This window comes from Schistocerca serialis, chromosome 1, assembly GCF_023864345.2.
Source record: "Schistocerca serialis cubense isolate TAMUIC-IGC-003099 chromosome 1, iqSchSeri2.2, whole genome shotgun sequence".
NCBI lineage: Eukaryota > Metazoa > Arthropoda > Insecta > Orthoptera > Acrididae > Schistocerca > Schistocerca serialis.
This window is the reverse complement of record NC_064638.1, coordinates 1,091,008,375-1,091,033,275: the sequence shown is the minus strand read 5'-3', so window position 1 is coordinate 1,091,033,275 and position 24,901 is coordinate 1,091,008,375. Positions and strand designations below refer to the sequence as shown.

The following is a 24,901-nucleotide window of genomic DNA, read 5'->3' as shown; positions in this document are numbered from 1 at the left end:
AACAAGAACCCTAAAAAGTTTTGGTCATATGTAAAATCGGTAAGCGGATCTAAATCCCCTATTCAGTCACTCGTTGACCACGATGGCACCGAAACAGAGGACGACCGAAGAAAGGCAGAAATACTGAATTCAGTGTTCCGAAACTGTTTCACTGCGGAAAATCGTAACACGGTCCCTGACTTCAGCCGTCGCACGGACGCCAAAATGGAAAATATTGAAATAAACGATATCGGAATTGAAAAACAACTGCTATCACTTAGTAGCGGAAAAGCATCCGGACCAGACGAGATACCCTTAAGATTCTACAGTGATTATGCTAAAGAACTTGCCCCCTTTCTATCAGCAATTTATCGTAGATCGCTGGAAGAACGTAAAGTACCTAGCGACTGGAAGAAAGCGCAGGTCGTTCCCATTTTCAAGAAGGGTCATAAATCAGATGCGAATAATTATAGGCCTATTTCGCTTACGTCAATCTGTTGTAGAATAATGGAACATGTTTTGTGTTCTCGTATTATGACGTTCTTAGATAATACAAATCTCCTTCATCATAACCAACATGGATTCCGCAAACAGAGATCATGTGAAACTCAGCTCGCCCTATTTGCCCAAGAAATTCACAGTGCCGTAGACACTGGCGAGCAGATTGATGCCGTATTCCTGGACTTCAGGAAGGCATTTGATACGGTTCCGCACTTACGTTTAGTGAAAAAAATACGAGCTTACGGAATATCGGACCAGGTTTGTGATTGGATTCAGGATTTCCTAGAAGAAAGAACACAACATGTCATTCTTAACGGTTCAAAATCTGCAGATGTAGAGGTAATTTCGGGAGTACCGCAGGGAAGCGTGATAGGACCTTTATTGTTTACAATATACATAAATGACTTAGTTGACAACATCGGTAGCTCCGTGAGGCTATTTGCAGATGACACGGTTGTCTACAAGAAAGTAGCAACATCAGAAGACTCGTACGTACTCCAGGAGGACCTGCAGAGGATTAATGCATGGTGCGACAGCTGGCAGCTTTCCCTAAACGTAGATAAATGTAATATAATGCGCATACATAGGGGCAGAAATCCATTCCAGTACGATTATGCCATAGGTGGTAAATCATTGGAAGCGGTAACGACCGTAAAATACTTAGGAGTTACTATCCGGAGCGATCTGAAGTGGAATGATCACATAAAACAAATAGTGGGAAAAGCAGGCGCCAGGTTGAGATTCATAGGAAGAATTCTAAGAAAACGTGACTCATCGACGAAAGAAGTAGCTTACAAAACGCTTGTTCGTCCGATTCTTGAGTATTGCTCATCAGTATGGGACCCTTACCAGGTTGGATTAATAGAAGAGATAGACATGATCCAGCGAAAAGCAGCGCGATTCGTCATGGGGACATTTAGTCAGCGCGAGAGCGTTACGGAGATGCTGAACAAGCTCCAGTGGCGGACACTTCAAGAAAGGCGTTACGCAATACGGAGAGGTTTATTATCGAAATTACGAGAGAGCACATTCCGGGAAGAGATGGGCAACATATTACTACCGCCCACATATATCTCGCGTAATGATCACAACGAAAAGATCCGAGAAATTAGAGCAAATGCGGAGACTTACAAGCAGTCGTTCTTCCCACGCACAATTCGTGAATGGAACAAGGAAGGGGGGATCAGATAGTGGTACAATAAGTACCCTCCGCCACACACCGTAAGGTGGCTCGCGGAGTATAGATGTAGATGTGTAGATGTATTCGATCATTGTTTGGAAACTTGAAGTCTATGAATGGCTGAAAATTGTTACCAAATAGCCGATCATAATAATTTCCAGTCAATTAGCGGTTCAGTTGGACCAGAGAACCCAGTCCATTCCATATAAATACATCCCATACAATTATGGAGCCACTACCAGCTTGCTCAGTGCCTTGTTGACAACTTGCGTCCATGGCTTTCTGAGGTCTGTGCCACATTCAAAACCTACCATCAGTTCCTACGAACTCAAATCGGAACTCATCTGACCAGGCCACCGTTTCCCAGTCGTCTAGGTCCAACCGATATGCTCACGAGCGCAGACGGCGATGTCGTGATGTCAGCAAAGGCACTCGCGTCGGTAGTCTGCTGCCATAGCCCATTAACGCCAGGTTTTGCCAGACTGTCCTCACGATACGTTCATCGTATGTCCCACATTGATTTCTGCGGTTATTTCACACAGCGTTGCGTGTCTGTTAGCAATGACAACTCTGTGCAAACGCCGCTGCTCTCGGTCGTTAGGTGAAGGCAGTCGGCCACTGGATTGTCCGTAGTGAGAAGTAATGCCTGAAAGCTGGTATTTTCGGCACACAGTTGACACTGTGGACCGTGGAATATTGAAATCCATAACGATTTCCGAAATGGGTTGTCCGATGTGTCTACCTCCAACAACCATTTCGCGCTGAAAGTCTGATAATTCCCATCGGGCGGCCATAAACACCTCAGAAACCTTTTCACATGAATCACAAAAGACAGCTCCGCTGCACTGCTCTGCTCTTTTATACCTTGTGTACGCTATACTACCTCATAGAGCATATATCAACATCCCATGACTTTTGTCACCTCACCTCAGTTATTTCGCTTAACTCGTCTGCAAACAATAGGAATAAAAGGTGTGGTAGAACAATCAATAATTTGAAAAATATATATGTTTAAAGTCAACAATTCCTTAATGCAATACCGGAAAAGAAATTATCGCGTAAAAAAGTAATCACCACACGGAAACAAAATCTACCATGCACTGCTAGAAAGGAATCTCATAAAACAAAAAGGGGTAAGAAATCTAGCGTAGTGGACATTGTTGGTACAATACTGACAATGCAAAATACAGAATATGTACAACCTGTCTGACAATATTACCTTCTGGTGCGTGATGACTGTGGTGCGATATAGTAGTGCAAAGAGAGAGCAGCAAGAAAGCTCGAAGTGTGCAGGTAGGTAGTCGACATTCAGCTGAAGTGACTGCCCCTTCAGAATAATAATATTGATATGCTGCGTGCGGCTCAGTGGCCGAGTGCAAGCCTTTCAATTGGACACCACTTGGGTGACCTGCGCACCCCTAATGTACTCCGATTATCCACCTGTGGAAAGGGGAGCTACCGTTTAATGAAATACAGACCACGTTTTGCTTCTGACGATTCCGCTCATAATGAGAGATGAATGTAAGAGTAAAGGCAGACCGGAAATTTTCCGCCGTTTTACCCCAAGACCTCTTGGTTTCCAAACACTCCCTTCGCCGCTAGACCACCAGGCTCGACGTCGGAATCCTGGGATAGAATCAGCCAGCACTCACGACGAGACTCCGTTTCTGCGACGGTGCCACATTATGTTGCGGAATCACATTCGTGCACAACTGATTTCGATCAACAATCGTTGGAGTAGACTTTCTAAGGTTAAACATTGAAAATGTTTCTACTAAAGCTTTTTTCCCTACCTTCTTTATCAAAACTCGATTGAAGCTAGCTACTCAGATCCCCGACAACGACACAAGTGACACGCAACAGCGAGAAACCTCGTCGGTTCTTCACGCCTGACTCCACATGTCCGAAAAAAATATAACGGTCGCTCAGCAAGACAACCATAATTTAGGTCCGACAAGCGCTCCGATGTAGATTTCGTGTTTCTTCACTGGACAAACAATTTCGTAAACATTCCGGGAAGACTACGCGTATTCCATTTGTGTGCTTATCAATCTCTAGCTACGTGAAACTTGCCAATTGTTATTTGATTGTAATTCTTGTGGGGTATTCGGCAGCAATCGGTTAGCCGAAGAATAGGAGTCGTCTAGCGCCAAGAACAGATATATTACTCGTACATCAAACGGATGGCTGAGGAACATGGTAGTGTTAATAAATGTTTTGTAGTTTTTAGATATCCAGCTGTCCGGCACATAACATAGCCAATCTGTTACGGAGCACAGTGGTGTAAGCCAGTCTTTAAACTTTCAATAAAGTTACTCTGCAAGGGTCACTGATTTTTCGATAGTGTCATTCTCAAAACCCTCATTACTGAATAAGTAGCTATTTTCACTTAGACAATTATGTTTCTCAGCCATCCAGATAAAGTAGTCATTAATGTTAAAAACGATTACATAGCTTTGTATTGTTAATACGCTGCGGCGTAGCGTTCAAGATGATTTTTCTTCCACAAGGCAAGAAAGACATAACCTGTTCGTTATTTGCCTTGCATCTGCGAAAATCTCTATTTGTTGCCACTAAGGAGAATAAAAACATAAGTGAAACCTAGTTTCTCCGGATGAGGCAAGATAAGGTTACGATTGTACTCTCGGTTGCACAGCAAATACGTAACTTTATTTAAACAAATTAAAATTTTAAAACAATCTCTTAAAAACACAATTGACTGTATGACGACTGAAGGCCTTATCACCGAAAAACATTCCACAATTTTGGTGTCGAAGGCCACCAACAATAACCTCAAACAACGAACGGCTGAAGGCCTAATTTAGGAGTCAGAAGAACAATTCCAAATAGCACATATTAAAACAAAAACTTCCTTTAAAATAAACTCTTAACACGGCTGAAGGCATTATTATAAGATAAGGGAAATTATTACTCGGTTGAAGGCCACAAACAATTTCAAATAACAAACGGTTGAAGCTCTGAATTAGAAGTCAGGAAAACAATTCCAAATAGCACACATTTCAACAAATACCTTGCTTTTAAAACAAGTTTGCTTTAAAAAAAAACTTATTGTAATACGGCTGAAGGCCTTATTATGAAAGAAGTGAAATTATTACTCGGCTGAAGGCCACTCAACTTCAAATAACAAACAGCTGAAGACCTGAATTAGAAGTCAGAAAAAGAATTCCATATAACACACATTTCAACAAATACTTTGCTTTTAAAACAAGTTTGCTAAAAAAACAAAAAATACTGTAACACGGCTGAAGGTCTTATCACGAAAGAAGTGAAATTATTGCTCGGCTGATGGCCACACCAACAATAATTAGAAAATTTCAAATATCCTTAAAACAACATCACAATGTAAGGAATCAGGCCAAGCGGTTCTCAGCAAGTGTTCCAAGTGTCAGCCTGGGAAGTTGACCCAAACATAAGGTAAGGTGAGACAGGCAGCCAAGAGTTGTACTCACATAACAGGATGGCAATCTCAAACTAGGGGCAGCTTAATCGCCGACCGACCGACTAACCAATCCGCCTAACGTCCGATCACCAGTGCAACGATCGATTTTTTTTTTAAGGCAAGGGCGAAAAGACAGACAGCACTACGTCTTCAGAAAACACCCAAGGCCGAAGGAAACACTAGAACCAAAGTAGACCTCCCAAAAAAAAATGTGCACAGTACAATACAAGAGGCTGTCGAAGTACACGCCGTGTCGAACAGCATAAACATGCCGAGGAAAAGTACACAGCCGGAAAAGTACGCTAACCTCCCGGGCAGGTAAATTGGGACGTTTAGCGGCCACAAGGCAGTAAATACCACTGGTTGCACTTCACTAATAAGATTAATACTGAATTCAATGACGAATAACAAATAGAGAAAGACGGCTACAATATTTAACCGCCTCGAAACACTTCTCTCGTTGCCGCCCAGGCTCAGCGGCCTTGGGAGCAACAACCTGCCGACCAAAGGCGAGATTTCAGAATCGTCGGGGTTGCATTAGCAGTTAACTCCTAATTCTACTTAAACGTCCAGGATACGGTGTGCAACGAAGTCGTCGCTCTCGCAGCTACCCTTTCTCGATCCGGCAGTAGCAGAACGTCGCCATCGGCCAGGTCTTGCCCACGCACTGCACCGACCTGCTAGCTGCTGCGCCCAACCGAACCGATGTCCGTTCGCAGCCCCTCCAAATCCAATACGCAGACAGCATTAAAATAACTGCTCATTCAAAACCACTAGATACACACGGATCCGGTAAAACAATTCCACCCTCGACACACGACGACCCGGAAATACCACAGGCCGCTCCAAAGACGGTACCACAGTACGCGCTATCGATAAGCGCTGCTGATGCTGCCACTCACGGACAGACAAGGCGAGCAAACGTAGTGGCGCCAGTGAACACATTAAGAAAACGAGACGCCACTATCGCTATTACAAGACGCCTAGCTATGGACGGCATCAACGCGAGCTGCACACGGCTCAATAAGGAAAGTAAATTTTCAGCTGGCGACGAAGGCGCGACCCAGCAGACAGGATGAATCACACTCTCGTCTATGGACAGGAAGAAATAAACATCCAGCTTCGCTGACTGTGAGAACCTGTGGGTTTCCTGCTGTGATTTTCTCAGCATGACACCTGTAGACTGGAACATCCTCATACACAAGTGCAAAGCCATGTTCAGGGTATTTTTATTTGAAATTTTCTGCGTGCAAACTATCCGGTTTCATTGCGCAGCAATTCATGTAATATCGACATTGACGATCTCTCTCCATCCAGGGCTTAAGCTTAGCCTCCGCGCTCTCACTGAGAACACGTATGTATTTACGTACCCGTCGCTGGGAAGCCACTGCAATAAAAAGACACTCGGCTCTGTACGTGCTAAGAAAATGTTACGCCGACAGATGTGCTCACAGAGCGGAAAAGACTTTCTAAGGCGCATGAATAATGCAAAGATTCGCACTCTGCAATTCCGGAATGTCGTTCTCAATAGTCAGTCGCCAGGGGAACTAGTTCAGTCACGGCAATTGAACGAAACTGTCGCTTTTTGTGAAAATCCGCATTGCCATTTCGAGTGTGGCAGCTTGTTACTGAGTGTAACCAGGTTGCATTATAATCAAAACTGTTCGCGAAAGTAATCAGTGTTACGCCGTACGATGTAACAGAGAGTACACGAAATGTGCATCCGAAGACAAGCTCTCGGTTTGCCTTACGCTCCCAAGTCTTTGATTTGGATGTATTTGCTTTAGCAATTCAAATCGTAACGATGTTGTACAAATAAACAAATATCACATGATATTGTTGGCTGGGGTATCTCCTAGGATACGCATGGCGAACCAATGGCAAAGTACCAAAGTTCGTCGTGAGAGGGCTATTTGTGCCAAGTGTCGTCACAAAAGTAGACGACAGAAGTAGGCGGCAGATCTGCTCACTGAAAGTCACGGTGTACTCAGGTTGTATTAGTAATAATACACAGTGGCTGAGCGGTTCTAAGCGCTTCAGTCTGGAACCGTGCGACCGCTGCGGTCGCCGGTTCGAATCCTGCCTCGGGCATGGATGTGTGTGATGTCCTTAGGTTAGTTAGGTTGAAGTAGTTCTACGTTCTAGGGGACTTATGACCTCAGAAGTTAAGTCCCATAGTGCTCAGAGCCATTTGAAGCATAATAACACACAGTCATCCACTGTTAGATCGCATAGGTTGGCAGCTGTTCCAACAACGATGACATTCGACTTCTACCTTCAAATACCATTCTGCCAAATTATCACGGCGAAACAGAGGTCACCTGTTTGTTTTTGTTTCGCTATTACGTCCTGTGCTGCAATATTTAGCAGCTACCACCTTTTAACTTGTGAGTAGTATTCAACATAGTTTGGCAAAGAAACCAAAAGTGGAACGCAAGTGCAAGAGAGAAATTAAAACTTGCTGAACTGAGAAATATGGCATGTTTAATAAAGGCAATAGAGCGGCGTGTGTTTTATGTTCCGTGACAGTCGTATGTTGAACATCTTCTGTAAAAAGAAAAGGTTCTGTACGAAAGGGCTACTTCCTGTTGCAAATAATGAGAATTACTGTGGAAGTATTTAGTTTTATTTGCATCAGTCAGCAGAATCCAAATTACTATGCACTATCAAATCAGAAAATGTGCATGCATTCATGCACTATCTTGTCTACACAAGGACAAGATTAGCAAGAAAAAAAGTATAAGGTGCGTTCAAAAAGAAACGAGCCGGAGTCTGGCCGCGCAAACAGGTGATAGGAGGATAATATCGTGGCGTGTGTAACGAGGTGTGGCTCCGACCAGAGCGTGGAAGTTCACAGCCCGTCGCTAGAGGGCACGCGTGCACGTCACGTGACTACACAGAGCTAGCAGGAGCTTGCCGGAGTCTGGCCGCGCAAACAGGTGATAGGAGGATAATATCGTGGCGTGTGTAACGAGGTGTGGCTCCGACCAGAGCGTGGAAGTTCACAGCCCGTCGCTAGAGGGCACGCGTGCACGCCACGTGACTACACAGAGCTGGCAGGAGCTTGCATCAATCGTCCAACGTCAATAGAACAGCAAAGGGGTGTTGTTCGTTTTCTGACAGAGGGAACGAGTCGGAGGAACGGACATTCATCGACGAATGTCAAAAGTGTACGGCGAACACTGCATGTCCCTTGCAAGGGTCAAGGCGTGGCACGAACGCTTAAGGGAGGACGAGTGTCGTTAGCCGATGATGCACGGTCTGGAGCGTCATACTGCATTACCGTTGACATCGTCCAGCTGGTGGATGCACTAATTACCCAGGACCGCCGAGTGACAGTGAAATCCATAGCCGCCGTGGTCGGATTGAGCATCGGAAGTATTCACACCATCATGAAGGAACGACTGCACTTGCACAAAGTGTGTGCCCAATGGGTGCCCCACAGTCTTAAACCACACCAGAAAGCTCGTCGAATGGCCCCCACTGTCTTGTTCACCTGCAACGCTATGCTCTGGAAGGAAATGCATTCCTGGCACGAGTTGTGGCTGGAGATGAGTCATGGTGTCATCACTTCGAACCAGAATCAAAACGACGAAGTTTACAGTGGAAGCATCCAGGGTCACCACCATCAAAAAAAGCCAAGGCCATCCACAGGAGTGCAGGAAAGGTTATGCTGACGTTCTTCTTTGACTAAGATGGCCCCCTTCTAATTTACTTCCTGCAGCACGGGACAACAGTGAATGCACAGCGTAACTCGCAAACCTTGACCACCCTTCGCCAAGCGATCAAATCAAAACGACCAGGCAATCTCACTCGTGGGGTCATTCTGCTCCACGACAACGAAAAAGCTCAGACAGCCAACACAGTCGCGGCACTCCTGCAGAAATTCAAATGGGAGGTTCTCGGCCACCCACCATACAGTCCGGACCTCTTTCCCTGTGATTACGCCATTTTCGGTCCCCTTAAAAAGGCTCTGAGGGGCAAACGATTCACCTCGGACGACGACGTCCAGATGTACGCGCATAACTTGTTACCATCGCAACCCCGCGAATTTTATGAAACAGCCTTGTGTGACAGTGGGACAAGTGTCTCAACAGCCAGGGTCAACACTTCTAACATGCACGTACTGGTTTCTGTAATTATGCCTCCAACGCCCCTTATAATATGTAGTGTCAAAATTTAGTTCTACGACTGGTTTGATTCTATTCCTAATCCAGTGGAATACCTAAAGCAGCTTTGCACTGTATTCCCCGTAGCTAAGGGAGAGAGAGAGAGCTCTTTGCTTCCATAACGTAACATTAGAAAAAACTGTCAAGAGACTCATTCGGCAGCAGAAACGGTTGAATGAAAAGCTTTTCAACATTTGCAAGAGAACAGTTGAGGTAACAAAAATAGCGGTTTATTACTCCATTACAAATGCGGGGAAGCGCAAGTACGGTGAAACTATTTAATAATGTCACCAGAAACAAGGATAGTCTATCGTTCTAACTAGCTATCGAACTTCAAAATTTCTCACGAACTGTCACTGTAGTTTCCGAAACACTCCAGGGATTTTCTTAAGTTGTAGCCAAGTCAGAGCTTATCTAATGCCCTCCACTAAGGAAGTACTGTCCGTTGTCTTGGTTCCTTCACTCGATTATTTATATCCAGTATCCCGACGTCACACTGAGGCTTCTCCTTCAGTCGTATGTTGCGCTCTCTGCCAACTTCGCATTCGATAATTTCGCACCGTCCAGGTAGTTTGGCATTAATGGCTCCTTCACTCCAGATCTTGATTCATACATCTCATCTATCAGGTGAACCTGCACGTGAATCCTTCATTGGCTTTCCAGCCGACCAATGTGATATCCTGGTGGCAACAGTAGTCCTTCACGTTAGTCAGACGTCGGGAATAGATGCGGAATATAATATCACAATTAACTGACGACTCAGTTCCAAAACTACTCCTCGTTCACAAAACGTTTAGTTGAGCCTGCGGCTATGTAGTATAGGTTCAAACGTGTCACAAGGAAACACAAACACGTAGCAGAACGTTAACGTACCGTAAAGCCCTTTACCTCTATGCTCTGACCTCATACTTTATCTGTAGAGTCCAGTGTTTCCTACCCCTAGTACAAGTACACGTCACGTAAAGTGGCCATGTGCGTGAGTTTTAAATACGTCGTTGGTGTGTGTGTGTGTGTGTGTGTGTGTGTGTGTGTGTGTGTGTGTGTGTGTGTGTGTGTAAGAGAGAGAGAGAGAGAGAGAACACTCATGTCCAGACTGCATACCAGTAAAAAATGTCCTGTAAAAAAATTTGGAGCTGGCCGGTGTGGCCGTGCGGTTCTAGGCGCTTCAGTCTGGAACCGCGTGACCGCTACGGTCGCAGGTTCGAATCCTGCCTCGGGCATGGATGTGTGTGATGTCCTTAGGTTAGTTAGGTTTAAGTAGTTCTAAGTTCTAGGGGACCTCAGATGTTAAGTCCCATAGTGCTCAGAGCCATTTGAACCAAAAAAAATTGGAACGTAGTCCGAAGAACAGTCTTTATTAATACCGCACGTGCCAAAGCTGAGTGAATGACTGAAAATCTGTACGCCATCGAGAGAGAGAGAGAGAGAGAGAGAGAGAGAGAAGTTTACACTTTACTGGAACACACAACCAATTTGGCATTTCCTGAATAGAGATTTGCTCGACATGCTGGTGTATTCAGCGCCAGCCTTCGGCACACTGCTTATAATTAGATGGTAATTACGTTCAGCAGTACGTGTAGAAAAAAAGATAATAAAATCTTGACAGCCTGCGACACCTGTGGGTTAACGCTTCCCAAGAGACCACATAAAAATTATGTAGGATACCAGATAACTGCCTCCATATTACGCAAGTACAGATGATGAATATGATGTTTTTTTGTGTTTCGTAAAGTACGTGTCGTCGTATTGCGACTCTTCTCTTGCGTCGCCAGAAATAAGTGTGGAGTTTGTAGCCACTCGTCTGCTCGAAAACAGGAATTCTGTGTAGTGCTCAACAAGACACAGTGAATCTTCCCACACCATGGTATGCCAGACAAGAAGCGCAGCTCCAGGAAAGCTTCTCACAATTAGTCACGGCTGTCGCGTTATTTCTGCAGGTATTGATGTCGCTGTAAAGATGCTCGCACGGGAATTTGAGTTTGCAGAAAGGCCTGACACACAGTGTGACTTGTAGGATGTTGTTAACTGTCCCGGGAAACAGGTGAAGGTACATATGTCCATACCGAAATGACGAACTTGCGTTGCAAGTTATTTTATCGTTAAGGGAAAATGCGTCTAGGTAATAAGACACTTCAGGCTGTATTAACAGAAAGTTAACTGTGGTCACGTGTTGTTCCTCATATAACGCATGGATCGCACTTCTTTATAAGATAGATTAGTTAACGGTTATCGTGCGATGACAGGAAAATCATAAAATCCAATGGGTGTTAATTGGATAATCTGAACTTAGTAACACATCATTCGATGCACTGCGCTCAGTTATTTTAAGTTTGCATGAAATGCACAGCATACTGGTAACAAGTTCAATAAATGAAGCTTGGCTCCCTCTAGTTTTTGCAGATGCTAGACGGTTTTTCCACCATTCAGAGGGTTTTCATATTAGTACGCGTGTATTTCCTAAGTTCAGAGTATTTACATTATCGTCTAATATAAATACCTAATCTTCCGTATCCGGTGTCAACTCATTAAAATCTGTCTGGGTGTACTGTCGTCTGATCTTATAAGTCTTGCCACCTTTTTACTTTTTACCCTGAAAAGAGGCCGCTGCAGCACGCCAAGAAACATCTTTATTTTAGAAGATCGGTAATACACCAAGAAAAATTTAAATGAAATGACATGAAAATTTTTGAAATACTGATTATGGAAATCAGAGAAGTAAAACAGTGAAATCCTACGACTGCACGTATTATAAACCTGTAGATAAGTCAACTTTTACACCGACATAGACATTTTCCATTTCTCACACTTGAATGTGATGTTTAAAAATAAGCGTCGGAAGTACAACAAACTTGTTACACACTCAAAAGATGTGCGTGGACCTGACTGGATGGAATACGCCGCGGTGACACATCTTGTATTCTGTATGGAAGGGTAACACACCAGGAGAATTGGAAGTGGGGTAAAGCAGATATTTCCTAGGGGATTCGTGGTTCGTGAAGTATAGAAGTGGCACATACAGGTCTGGCATCGGTCCATACCGACTCAGCCTAGGGTCACAACTATAACGTAACTTTAACTTTTACTATCGAGAACATGAGACTGCAGCTGTCTGCCTCGACAAACGCTTCGGAGCGGATGGTTCGAAGTAAACGTTCCATAAACGCTTGCATACGAAAGAGAGGGAGCGAGATGTGAATAGAATAACAGCAAATAAACAATTTTTTTTTTTCAGCCTTCAGTTGCAAGGTAATTTTAATCGTTTACCTAGGTTTCGATTCCAGTAATGGAATCGAAACCTAGGTAAACGATTAAAATTACCTTGCAACTGAAGGCTGAAAAAAAAAAAAATTGTTTACTTGCTGTACATTTCACAGTTGCTGACACGCTGCAATATGTTAAAGATTTGTGAATAGAATAAAATGTAAGGGCTCAGCCGGGATTTGAACCCGGGACCTCCTGCACCCAAAGCAGGAATCATACCCCTAGACCACTGAGCCGTACATGAACATCTTGTGTGACGGTTGAAAGCTGTAGCAAGCTTTCTATAACGGGTCCGTCCTTGAGTCACGATAACATCTCGCCTTCCGTCCGGACCCAAGTGGCAGTACGTAATCTGCAGTTTCTCCAACGGTTGGAAGCAAAATTGTCAATTTTACTGTTTTCTATTACCTCTGTATACAAAACATATCATTTCATTTAATGTATGCACGGTTCTTTGTTGCTCGTTTGACTGCCGCGTTCACTTCGCATACGCTGACTACTATTGTTCAAATACTAATCAGTAAATTAAAGGATGTAAAACGAAACTGTTTACAGTGTTCCACAGTGGTCTAGAAGAAGTCGAGACGAACCAGTTAATACAAGACAATTGTGATCCATCAAGCCACGGACAGTCTCAAACTGGCCTAGCAAACAACACTTAAGCTGCAGCGCATGCAGCACCGCGCAATATTTTGGCTTAAATCCTACTTACATACGAGGGTAATCCCAAAAGTAAGGTCTCCTATTTTTATAAGAACATAGACCTGTTTATTTCTACAATGGTTTACATCAGTTTACAGCTTGAACATTTAGCTATTTTTCGACATAATCACCATTTCTGTCGATGCATTTTTGTAGACGCTGTGGCAGTTTTTGTATGCCTATGTTATACCATCTCGCCGCCATGATGTTCAGAAAGGTAAATCGCTGGGACCATAATTAACGCTGACAGGTACTGCAAGACTGAAAAAACTCAAACGGGCGATTCAGAACCGGAGAAGAGGAATGTTGTGCAAGGGCGTACACATTCTCCATGACAACGCTCGCCCACACATCGCTTCGCAAACCGTTGCTCTCCTGCAGCAGTTTCGGTGGAACATAATCACCCATCCACCTTATAGCCCTGACTTGGCTCCCAGTGACTATCACCTGTTCCTTAGATTAAAAGAACATTTGGCCGAAAAGCGATTCAGCTCCGACGACGAGGTGAATGGTGATTATGTCGAAAAATAGCTAAATGTTCAGGCTGTAAACTGATGTAAACCATTGTAGAAATAAACAGGTCTATGTACTTATAAAAAATAGGAGACCTTACTTTTGGATTTACCCTCGCATTAAAAACGCCTTGTTCTTGCTCACATAAAATGTACGAAGAATGTTCAATAAGTAATGCAACACTTTTTTTTTTTTTTTTTTTGAAAGCAGGTTGGCTTTATTCACTATTCGAATGCACCACATTATTCCCCACTACAGAACCCTATTTTTCAACATACTCCCAGTTCAATGAGACGACCTTACACAACCATACTGGGAAAGCCTGTACGCCCGCATGTTACCGTTCTATTGGTCAGTGTCGGAGGCAACATCTTGCTGCATCAAAAACCTCCCCATCAACCACGTAACTGCTTCCCGCGGAGCGCATCCTTCACTGGGCCAAACAGATGGAAGTTGGGTGGTGCGAGATCCTGGCAATAGGGTGGACGACGATGAACAGTCCAGGGAAGTTTTATGAGGTCCTCTTGCGTGCACACACTTGTATTGTCAGGAAGAAGAAGAAGTTCTTTTGTAGCGACGAACATGGTGAAATCATTTCTTTAACTCCCTGAGGATAGCACTTCAGAGTCGATCGTTACATCAAACAGCATAACCTCTACAGAGTCCCAGTAGACCGTCGCCATGGCTTTACCGGCTGAGTGCCCACAAGAGGTGATGCTGCGCCACTCCGTGGATTGCCGTTCGGTTTCCGGTTCGAAGTGATGGAGCCATGTTTCATCGCCTGTGACGTCCGCCCCGGTAGCTGAGTGGTCAGCGCGACAGGATGTCAATCCTAAGGGCCCGGGTTCGATTCCCGGCTGGGTCGGAGATTTTCTCCGCTCAGGGACTGGGTGTTGTGTTGTCCTAATCATCATCATTTCATCCCCATCGACGCGCAGGTCGCCGAAGTGGCGTCAATTCGAAAGACCTGCACCAGGCGAACGGTCTACCCGACGGGAGGCCATGGCCACATGACATTTCATTGCCTGTGACGATGTTCGAGAATAAATTATCACGATCAGCCGTGTGACGCGCAAGGATGTCGTGTATTCTCCGCCCTGTGAATTTGCCGCCCTGTGAAATTTCCGCCCAGAAAAGGTCGAGGAAGGCCCCACTAATCCCCTGGGGACGCGAGCTAGCATGCTCAAGCCGTACCGTATTAGCCATACTATATGTTGCATGTAAGAGTTTGAGTGTTGTTAGTTCTGATATGTATATGTTTGTTCTTAGAGAGGTCTTACTGATTAAAAAAAAAGATTCTATTAATTGATGCAGAAATTTGGTTTAGAACACATACACGGCGACGTTGCCCAAGTGAAGAACAAAATAAGTAAATAAATAAATAAACAAGTAAATTGCGGTCAGGTTTTCGAAGGGCCATTTGTTGGCTGGTTCAATGCTGAAATTTGTTAAACTTACGCCAGAGCAGTTGACCCAAAAGGACATGAAAGAAGGCGCAAAAATATTAAAGAGTGCATTTGTAGATGATCAAAAAATTGTCGAGACTAACAAAAACTAAGCACCTATTAAGGAGGTGATTGTTGATAAAAACTGAAGGACTTAAGAAAACGTAGAAAATCTTGCACATAACTGTCATGCAAAAGAAGACAGTGTATTAGTTGAAGAAAGAGCAAATGAAGAAGAATCCAATGAAAGTAGTAGTAATATTTTCTTCTCTGACATCTGTCAGTGACCTTTGACTGTCTTGGAAATCTAACAGTTGAATCATTAAAATAGTAAGTGACAAAAAATTTAAAATAAACAGTAATCATTCTTCTTTGTTTAACAGACAATGAGATAAAAAAAAAGCGTTAACTAACCGTTAACGTCTGACTCCTCCTATATCAGCCACAGCATGAGAATGTTTTTAGAACTTGGATGGCACATTCAACTAAAAATCACAGTTTGTACTATTCTTGTTATAGTCTCTATACCACAGGCACGAGTTTGAACAACGCATATGAATTTGTTAAAAGTTTTCAAGCGTGGTTGAAATTTTAAACCTTAAAACCTTAGGAACAAGTCTAACTGTAAACAGAAATACCTTACCTAGGCAGCACTTCAAACGGAAGAATGGTCCTATCGGAATTAGTAAATAAATAAGGATGACAGAAGTCTGCGTTGGGTACCAAAATACATAGCTAAACCACTGCGTAAACATAAGCCTGTAACAGAACAAAATTCGACGTGTAGGTAACAAAAATAGGAAATTAATACAGTTTTGTGTGAGCTCGAAATTGATCACGGCAAATATCGCCAAGGCATTCAATAACTTAATAGCTTTTTATCCTGTCTCTTGATCATCGTCGCGTAACAGGAAACTGCTGCCATCATTCATAGTTAACAACTCTGCTTTAGGTTCAATCTCGTCTCTTGTCTCTGGATCCCTCTCACTTCCCTGCGACTTTGCCCTTTGTTTGTATAACGTGCTGTTCTTTGTTCGCTGCTCAGGCATTTCTGTCACAAAGTCGTACCGTCGATTATGCAAGCTACCTAGCTCCTCTGAATAGATTTTGGAAATAGACGTATTTCCCTCTCGTGCCCCCTTCTTTGCCTGGTTCAGAGTCCTCTGTACTTCCAACCTTGCGTCATCCGGAGCTCCACATTGATGCTCGCGCGAAAAGAGCACTGTAGATCCTTGGTTTTAAGCTTTCCTCGGCAATGCTTCTCTTTTTGTTTTGAACAGCGCCAAATCGCATTCTCATCTTCCTTCGTTTTCTTCACTGTGTAAGAATAACCTTCATTGTGGCAACTAGGCGTACCACGAGTTGTCGTTGAAACTTCTATATCACAACTACTGAGGTGGTAATATCCAAGTGGCACGATGTGAAGTCTACGAAAACTAGAGTGATACTAACAGGCAGACGGGGCTGTGCGGGCGGAGTTCGGCCGAGTCTACGGAGGAGGTAGAGCCAGGTGATTAGGACGGTCCGGTTACAGATAGGACGGGACACAATAGACGCAGGTACGAGGCGGAGAGGTCGCAGATTTCTAGTGGGGGCGGAAAGTTCGCAGGGCGGAGAATTCATACATTCCGCGCAAGCAGCTCCGCTCAGATGGTCCTTCGTTATCCTTTATGGTCTACTGTTAGGCGGCGAGGAACACAGCGGGCACACATCTTTGGTTCCCGAGCTGGTAGACGGGTGTGCCAGCACTACTAACAGAGACGTCCACTTGAGGAGCGAGTTGTTTAACTGCGATCTGTCGATCATCTCTAATGACAGTGTCCGTACATTGCACGATTGCAGGATTCACAGCTGTGTGGGGCCAGCCGGCATGTGGGAAACCGTACAGGCATGCGCGACCTTGTTGAGATAGTGACAGACGCTTCGCCCCACGACTCACCGTGCTTTTGTTCACTTCCAGGTCTCCGTAAACATACTGCGAGATCCTATAATATGTGCGATGGTCTGGTTTTCCGCCAAAGGGAACTCAATGACAGCTCTCTGCTTGGAGCGCACGTCCGTCATTTTGAACACTGCTTATAGCGCTGCCGCCTATCGGAACTTCATGAAACTATAGGGGCTGAAGCGAGAATATATCGCGATGTTCCACAACAAAATGGGCGAGAAGAAAATGTGTTGCATTACTTATAGAACGTCCCTCATAAAGTTGACAGTTGTATAAATTTAACGTCAAAATATTCTAAATTTTAATGGCATAAAATTAACAACTGAATAGTTTTGTTTGTCTGACCTTCTTACTACGAAAAACAGTGCTTGTAGGGGTTAAGTTTTGATCAAATTGCAATGGTAATTAATTTTTGCATAAAATTTATAAAAATCTTTTTCACGCCACGGGAATGTTTAAATTAATACTGTTAACGAAATAGCCGGTGGTGTAAGAGAACCAGAGGATACCGAAAATCTTGCGCCGCGTGCATGCCCTGTAGTTTAGGGAGTTTTTGTAGGCCAATTTCAGGTTGTTTCCCGGCTTGACAGGCCGCAAGTGCCCTCTGTCAAATTGTTCGTATCCCCTGCACCACTGTGGTATGTTGTAAACAGTTATCGTTTACACTTTGTATATCCGCGCAACACGATTCGAATCTAACTGCCAAATCATTTGATAAGCAACTCCTGCATCTTCCAGTTCATCTTTATCTGACCTGTACTATTAGAGAGTTCTTTCTGTATGTAACCACTAAATTTACGAAGAGGAAATAAATACAACAAACTAGTATTATGTATATGATTTTCAGTCCTCCAGAAGTAACTTCTAATATAATTTTGTGCTACAAATGTTAGACAAAATCTCACTTTATGGACCATAAGAAAGTGCCAGCCATCATCTTCATACACTTTATTTATTCGTTTAACCCGATCTGATTAGGACCACCAGGCCTTCTCTTATATCAGATGTCTCTCTCTCTCTCTCTCTCTCTCTCTCTCTCTCTCTCTCTCTCTCACACACACACACACACACACACACACACACACACAGTATATATACTACATCGTACTTACCTAAGAAAATAAACGTTTTTGTATGATAATTATTATTAAAGTTATTTGAGTGTTCGCAGAGGCAGTGTGCGGCCCTTGTGGCCTAGCGGTTCTAGGCGCTTCAGTCCGGAACCGCGCTGCTGCTACGGTCCCTCTGATGGTACGGGTGTTTCCGCCGCGTTGTACAGACAAGAGCGTTGAGATCGAGGGAAGATATGAGGGGCAGTATGCGCTGATACGACAGTAGAGAAGACAAACGGACTTGGAAATCTCTACACTTGTCTGCACTCAACCAGGAAAGCTGTGCATATGATGGTTAAATGTGATCAGAGAGTGGAACATCACAGATATAACGAACAAATGCATTCATGAACAGTTCCGGACGCCGAGAGTTTTCCTGAGAGGGGCATTGCAGAATAATATCGCTATAATCAATCACTGGAAGTATAAATGTTTGTACAAGTTTCTTTTTCTGGTGAAGAGGGAGCGCTTTTTATATTTTTTATAGAGCATGGAGAGATGCTGATGCCTTCTAGCGCAGCGCTTGGTATTGCGTTATCTGACCACATACGAAAACAACAGGAGAATTTCCTTCCAGCAACATTCAAGTCTCCACTGACGTACGTTCGTGGATATTATGAGTGTGATTACGTTTGATGAAATCTAGTAAGATGACAGATGGCTAGATAAACCAGATGGGTTGAGCTGTGATTTGTATCCAGAACCTGCTGCATTCGAAGTAGGGTTATCATTCATAGTTAACTGTTTCAAGTAAAAGAACGACGTGAAAAGATTTTGGAAGCTGCGTCACGTTTTCCTCAGCGAGATTGTCCCTGGACCACGTAATCATCACAGGTTTCTTGCGGTTTCCTGCGCACATATAAAATATGAGACATATGAAAATGTTTTAATTCAACTGTTGCCTACTGCTTTCACCGTACAGAGTTTGGTTCAGTATGCCATTAGCATGAAAAGATACTTACGACAGAACTAATTACATACAATGAGTTTCGAAGCATAATGTGTTACCTTCAGACACGCGACTGCTTGTTTTTCCTGATTGGTGTATATTTGAATGATACACTTTGTCGAAAATCACGAAACGTTAACAAATAGAACTTCATTGTGGACAACATTTACATTCGAAATTTGCATTAAGTACCTGTAGTCCACTGGTAGGGGAGGACAACAGAAAATTTACTTCTGCATTAAGTACCTGTAGTCCACTGGTAGGGGAGGACAACAGAAAATTTACTTCTAACATTCCGTTTTATACTAGGACGTGCTTAAAAGTAATGCCTCCGAGTTTTTTATGCGAAAACTCTCGAAGCTTTTTAAATGCAACAAAACGTTACCAACATTGACATTCTAAATCTTTATTCTTCACACCTACATATTTGCAACCCTCTTCGTCTAGAGAGCTCTGAGTTGTAGCGTGTAGCATGGCGGAGCGTAACCTAACTACTCTGGTGTCCAAAATTAAAGCAACAAACCACTATTTCCCAGTGTTGTGTCTAATTCACGGCATGATCATACAAAATATCAACAGATGTCCGTATAACTTTGTTCTTCATGGAAGATGGCATTCCAGTCAATGTACAACCACGTCAACAATGACGTCAGGGCACCTATCAAAAGGGAGTGTTTGCCGGGTAGTCCCACCACCACAATCGCTGTGTATACAGTCAGACACTATGCGGTGGAGGGCCACAAGAAGAATGGAAGTAGGACAGCCACAAACTGATGTGGCCAAAGGCTTAATCTGAATCGTTCTGTTGTTTCTCGTATATGGCGACAATTTATATAGACTGAAACAGTATCCTGAAGATCAGGGCATGGCCGACCAAGTGTGATATCAATATGAGAGGGCCATTATTTGGCCGTAAGGGCATGACGGTACCGCCTTAGGGCTGCACAGCAACTGGCATCTCACCTCGCTACATCCACTGGACGTGCTGTGTCGAGAATGCTTCGACAGAGCAGGCTCTATTGTCGGAGATTTCCGTATGTGTACCTCTGATCCGTCTTCACAGAAGCGAACGTCTAGAGCGGAGACGTCAACATGCCACATAGACAGTCGAACAGTGGGCCAATGTTCATTTCGCAGATGAGAACCAATTTGGTCTGGAGAGTGATTCTCGACGCATTCGCAGCTGAAGGGAACGTGGAAAACGATTTCGGAATCCAAACATTGTGAAAAGAGACCGATATCGAGAAGGATCCTTAATGGTGTGGGCAGAGGTTATGTTAACCACTCGAACATCTCTTCATAAACTGTACGGGTGAATCGGCAAGGTGTCTCGACGAGATCTTGGGACCTCGTGTACGGTTGCTGCGTGCTGGTGTGGGCACAGACTTTATACTGATGGACGATAATGCTAAATCTCTTAGAGCAATGGTGGTTGATGTTTTCTTGGAAACTGAAGGGCGTGACCTGCTCGCTCTCCCGATTAGAATCGCATTGGACATGTCTGGAATGCATCACGTCTGCATCTATCAACCACCCTCCAAGACTTGCGAGCAGCTCTGTAGCAATAATTGGCGTTATTGTCTCAACGTGAGACTGATGACATCATGCACAGCACGCCCCGTCGTTGTCAGGCCTGTAGTGCTACCAGAGGTAGTCACATCCATACAGAGCACATTAACCAGTTGCCGAAATGTCTGTGCAAATCCTTTAAGATGAAAAAAAGAATATTTTTGTCAACCGTTATGCATATTGCGGTTGTTTCGTTCTGTCATCTTTACATTGTTTTACTATCTCTTGTTCACACTGTTTTGTGGCAAAATAAACGTAACCTTGCAAAATTTCCGCTTGTTGCTTTAATTTTGGACGCCAGTGTATGTTTATGAAGGAAACAGCGTGCTGTAACTGAGTTTCGAATTCGAAGAGATCGTCCACACTTCGAGCATCCTCTCCTTTAGCATGACAATATCAGACCACACACGAGCGCGGCGACATCTGCAACAATCCGACGCCTTTGTTTCAGTGTCATCGATCAACCTCCATACAGTCACGGCTTGACCTCACTCGATTTTGATGTTACCAAAACTTAAAAGAACAACTTCGAGGACTTCATTTGATAGTGATGAAGCGGTGCAAGCAGAGGTGAGGTTGTGTGTGGCTCCGTCAACAAAGTGAAACGTTCTACAATGACGCTGACAACAAACAAATCCCTCATTGGAAGAAATGTGTTCGTCGCCAGGATGACTATGTTAAGAAATAAATAGGTGACATGAAGAATCAAAATGTACAATGTTAATAAGGTTTGTTTCGTTTAAAAAGCTTTGAGTTTTTACATTAAAAGTTCGGAGGCATTACTTCGTACCACGGCCTCGTAATTTTACTAAGAATAGCAAGAGTAGTGTCGGAGATGTCAGGTTCTAGCTCAGAATGTATGCTTTCAAGAAGGCAGTTGTTTAGACTTCCTTTTACAAGTTGTTTTCTGCGGTCTGTGACATGGCGTAAAAGTGATCCCCAGCTAGGCGATGTTTGTAAGGAACAAGGCAGCATGCGAAATCGAATGCCAAGTGCAGTAAATGACCTGCGACAGTGGAGCATGTAAACAGAATAAGTGATAGTCGTGCTAGATATGGCGAGGGAAAGATGAAAAATGTAGATGTCGGACTAAGGGGAATTTGATACGTCTCTGATGCGACCGAGACCGATATGGAGACACTTAGTATTTCTGGGTGACGGTGGCGGGCCACGTCGACAGAAAGGAGGAGAAAAGGATGAACATTAGTCTAACGAAAAGAGCCAAGAAGCGAACACCATCTCGAGGATCGTGAATGACCATGCTCTTTTAGGAAAGTGCGGCGAAAGGTAAAGTACCGGTTTCTGGCCCTAGAACGGCCAATCGGGACGAACCGACCGACCGCCGCGTCATCCTCTGCCAATGGCGTATCGTATGCAATACTGAAGGCCATGTGCTAAGCACACCCCTTTCCCGGTCATTGTCGGGTTTCTTGATCCTGGAACCGCTACCAATCGGTCGAGCAGCTCCCACTGGCCTTCTGAGGCTGAGTGCACCCCGTACCATTACTCCTACCGAGGAAAAGTTCCTGGCAATGCCGAGAATCAAACCCAAGTCCTCTGCACGCCAGTGGGCCGCACTATCCACTAACCTATGGAGGCGGGCGCTTTAGGAAATAAAAGTGTAAAAATGTTTCCAAGCTGCTTCCGAGCTGTGCCCACCATGTCGTACCTAAGGAAAAAGTTGTACACAAGGAAAGAGGAACAGTTTGGATAGTGAAGTTACAGCAGAACACATCACAATATTCTCCTGTTCGATCTTGGCCGACTCAGTGTCTGAAGTCGCTGACACACTCAAACCAGCGCAGTGGTGCTCGTCTGGGAGGTAGCCTCTTCGAAACCTGGTACTGGAAGAAATATTGACTCCAGTATGTGGCCAACAAGGAGAGTAAGAACTGGTGGTATAAAATAACTAATCACCAGAATTTGTGTTGAAGCTCTGGATTGAACTGCAAGCCTCACAGCAGTGGAGCGAAGGCATGGGGCTTGAGGGTGACCCGTACTTCGGATGGGGACATGAGGCTCGGCGGTAGCCTGCAAGCCGGCGCCGGTTTTTATCCTCTTCCTTCTCTCATCATCATGTAACACAAATACACTGCCAGAAAAAAATAATACGCCCTTTTAGAGCTTTCCAATTCACTAAAGATTTATTGTTGCAACAGTGCATATGGAGTACACCAAATGATTACATTTATAGCTCAATAGCAAAAGCAGTTCAGAGGTACCAGGTCTCGACACACGCTGAAACACCCATATTAGTATGCGATGTAGCCTCCACAGGCAGCACTGCACGCGCTGACATGGCCATAAAAGTTAAAGACGGCGATTACTGTCCTGGCATACGTTGTGCCACGCATCCTCGACCTGTTCACCTAGTTCTGTAAGAGTTGTTGGCTTACGACCCACACGTGTCACTTCTCGTTCCATCATATCCCACAACGGGGATCTTAATGACCAAGGAAGTTGCTGCACGTTTTGCATAGCGCGTTCAGTTTCACAGCCATTGTGTGCGCGACCGTTGTCCCGTCCTAACAAGACGTCACCTTCCTGTTGCAAGAACAGCAAAAGAACGGGTCTGACAACATTCTGCACGTACCGAGCGCTGGTTAGCGTCCCCTCCAGAAACATCAAACGCGCACGAGAGTTGTAGCTCATCGCATGCCAAACTATAAGGCCTGGGTTGCGTCCAGTGCGTCTTGGACAAATGCGGTCAATCAGACAGCACTCACTAGGTTTACGCCATACGCGCAAGCGACCATCACTTGCGTGCAGACAGAATCTGGTTTCATCGCTGAAGACCACAGCGCGCCGTTCTATCTTCCAAGTGATTCTCTGACGGTACCAGTCTAGGCGTGCACGTCAGTGCTGTGGCGTGGGTGGAAATGGGCTAGAAGTGTGTGTGCCCGTGGTCCCACTACTGTTAACCAGGTCGCGGCAATTCGTGTAGACGCGACTGCGCTCACACCCCACTTATCCGTGCTCTGGTAGCTCTACTATCTTCCACTGCTGCCCTTGTAATACGACGACCCTGGCGGATGTCTGTGCTGTGTGGACGTTCAGAACCTCGTTCACGGATGTGAGAATCTTCACGTGACCACTGATACCAGCACCGTTGCACAACTGATGCAGCACATCAAACTTGTGTGGCAACTTTCCAAAACAAACATCCCACCACTTGGAAGACTACAGTTTAATCCCTTCCAAACTCACTTAGTTGTCTGTAGGAAGCATGAGTGCGTCTCCATGCCATGGTTGCCTGCTTGCTTCACACATTTGGACCATACTGAGCCCTCTGGCTGTGAGCATTCCCTATTATAGGGTAGACACAGGTCGCGCTCTAGTAGCTATGCCACTACGCTAACCGTTCGCGGGAGACGTTACAACCGTTATCAGTACAAATACTCAGTTGGTAGAGTACTTGCCCGCGAAAGGCAAAGGTCCCCAGTTCGAGTATCGGTCCGGCACACAGTTTTAATCTGCCAGGAAGTTTCATATCAGCACACACTCCGCTGCAGAGTGAAAATCTCATTCTGGAAACATCCCCCAGGCTGTGGCTAAGCCATGTCTCCGCAATATCCTTTCTTTCAGGAGTGATAGCTCTGTAATGTTCGCAGGAGAGCTTCCGTAAAGTTTGGAAGGTAGGAGACGAGACACTGGCAGAAGTAAATCCGTGAGGACGGGGCGTGAGTTGTGCTTGGGTAGCTCAGCTGGTAGAGCACTTGCCCGCGAAAGGCAAAGGTCCCGAGTTCGAGTCTCGGTCCGGCACACAGTTTTAATCTGCCAGGAAGTTTCAGTACAAATACTATCCACCAGTAGGTACAAGCCGTCATGGGATCAAAATGTACGTCATCTTCCCAGGTGCACTATTTTTTTTCCTGCCAGCGTACGAAATCTCATTTTACACACACATACCCTTTACGGGCAACTACGCTCAACAGACACACTAAAGACACAACTCTCACACACCGCGAGAAAAACAACCACTGCGCACGAAGGAAGAAAACCTTTTCCGACTGGATGTCTGTAGCTATGCTTCGAGGTCTGCCAGCCAAAGTCGTACGACTTCTTGCATCTTTCCCGTCAGGTTTAGTTCTATCATACACGCCACCTCGCACCCAA

At 44.6% G+C, this 24,901-nt stretch overlaps 1 protein-coding gene and 1 non-coding gene across 2 annotated transcripts in view; one reads left to right on the top strand and one right to left on the bottom strand.

The window, feature by feature from the left end:
• Positions 1–24,901, top strand: part of LOC126416087 (uncharacterized) — a 691,436-nt gene that overhangs the window by 412,662 nt on the left and 253,873 nt on the right. The window lies entirely within an intron of this gene.
• Positions 12,715–12,786, bottom strand: Trnap-ugg (transfer RNA proline (anticodon UGG)). The gene has a single exon. It is a non-coding gene; the product is annotated as a tRNA-Pro (tRNA).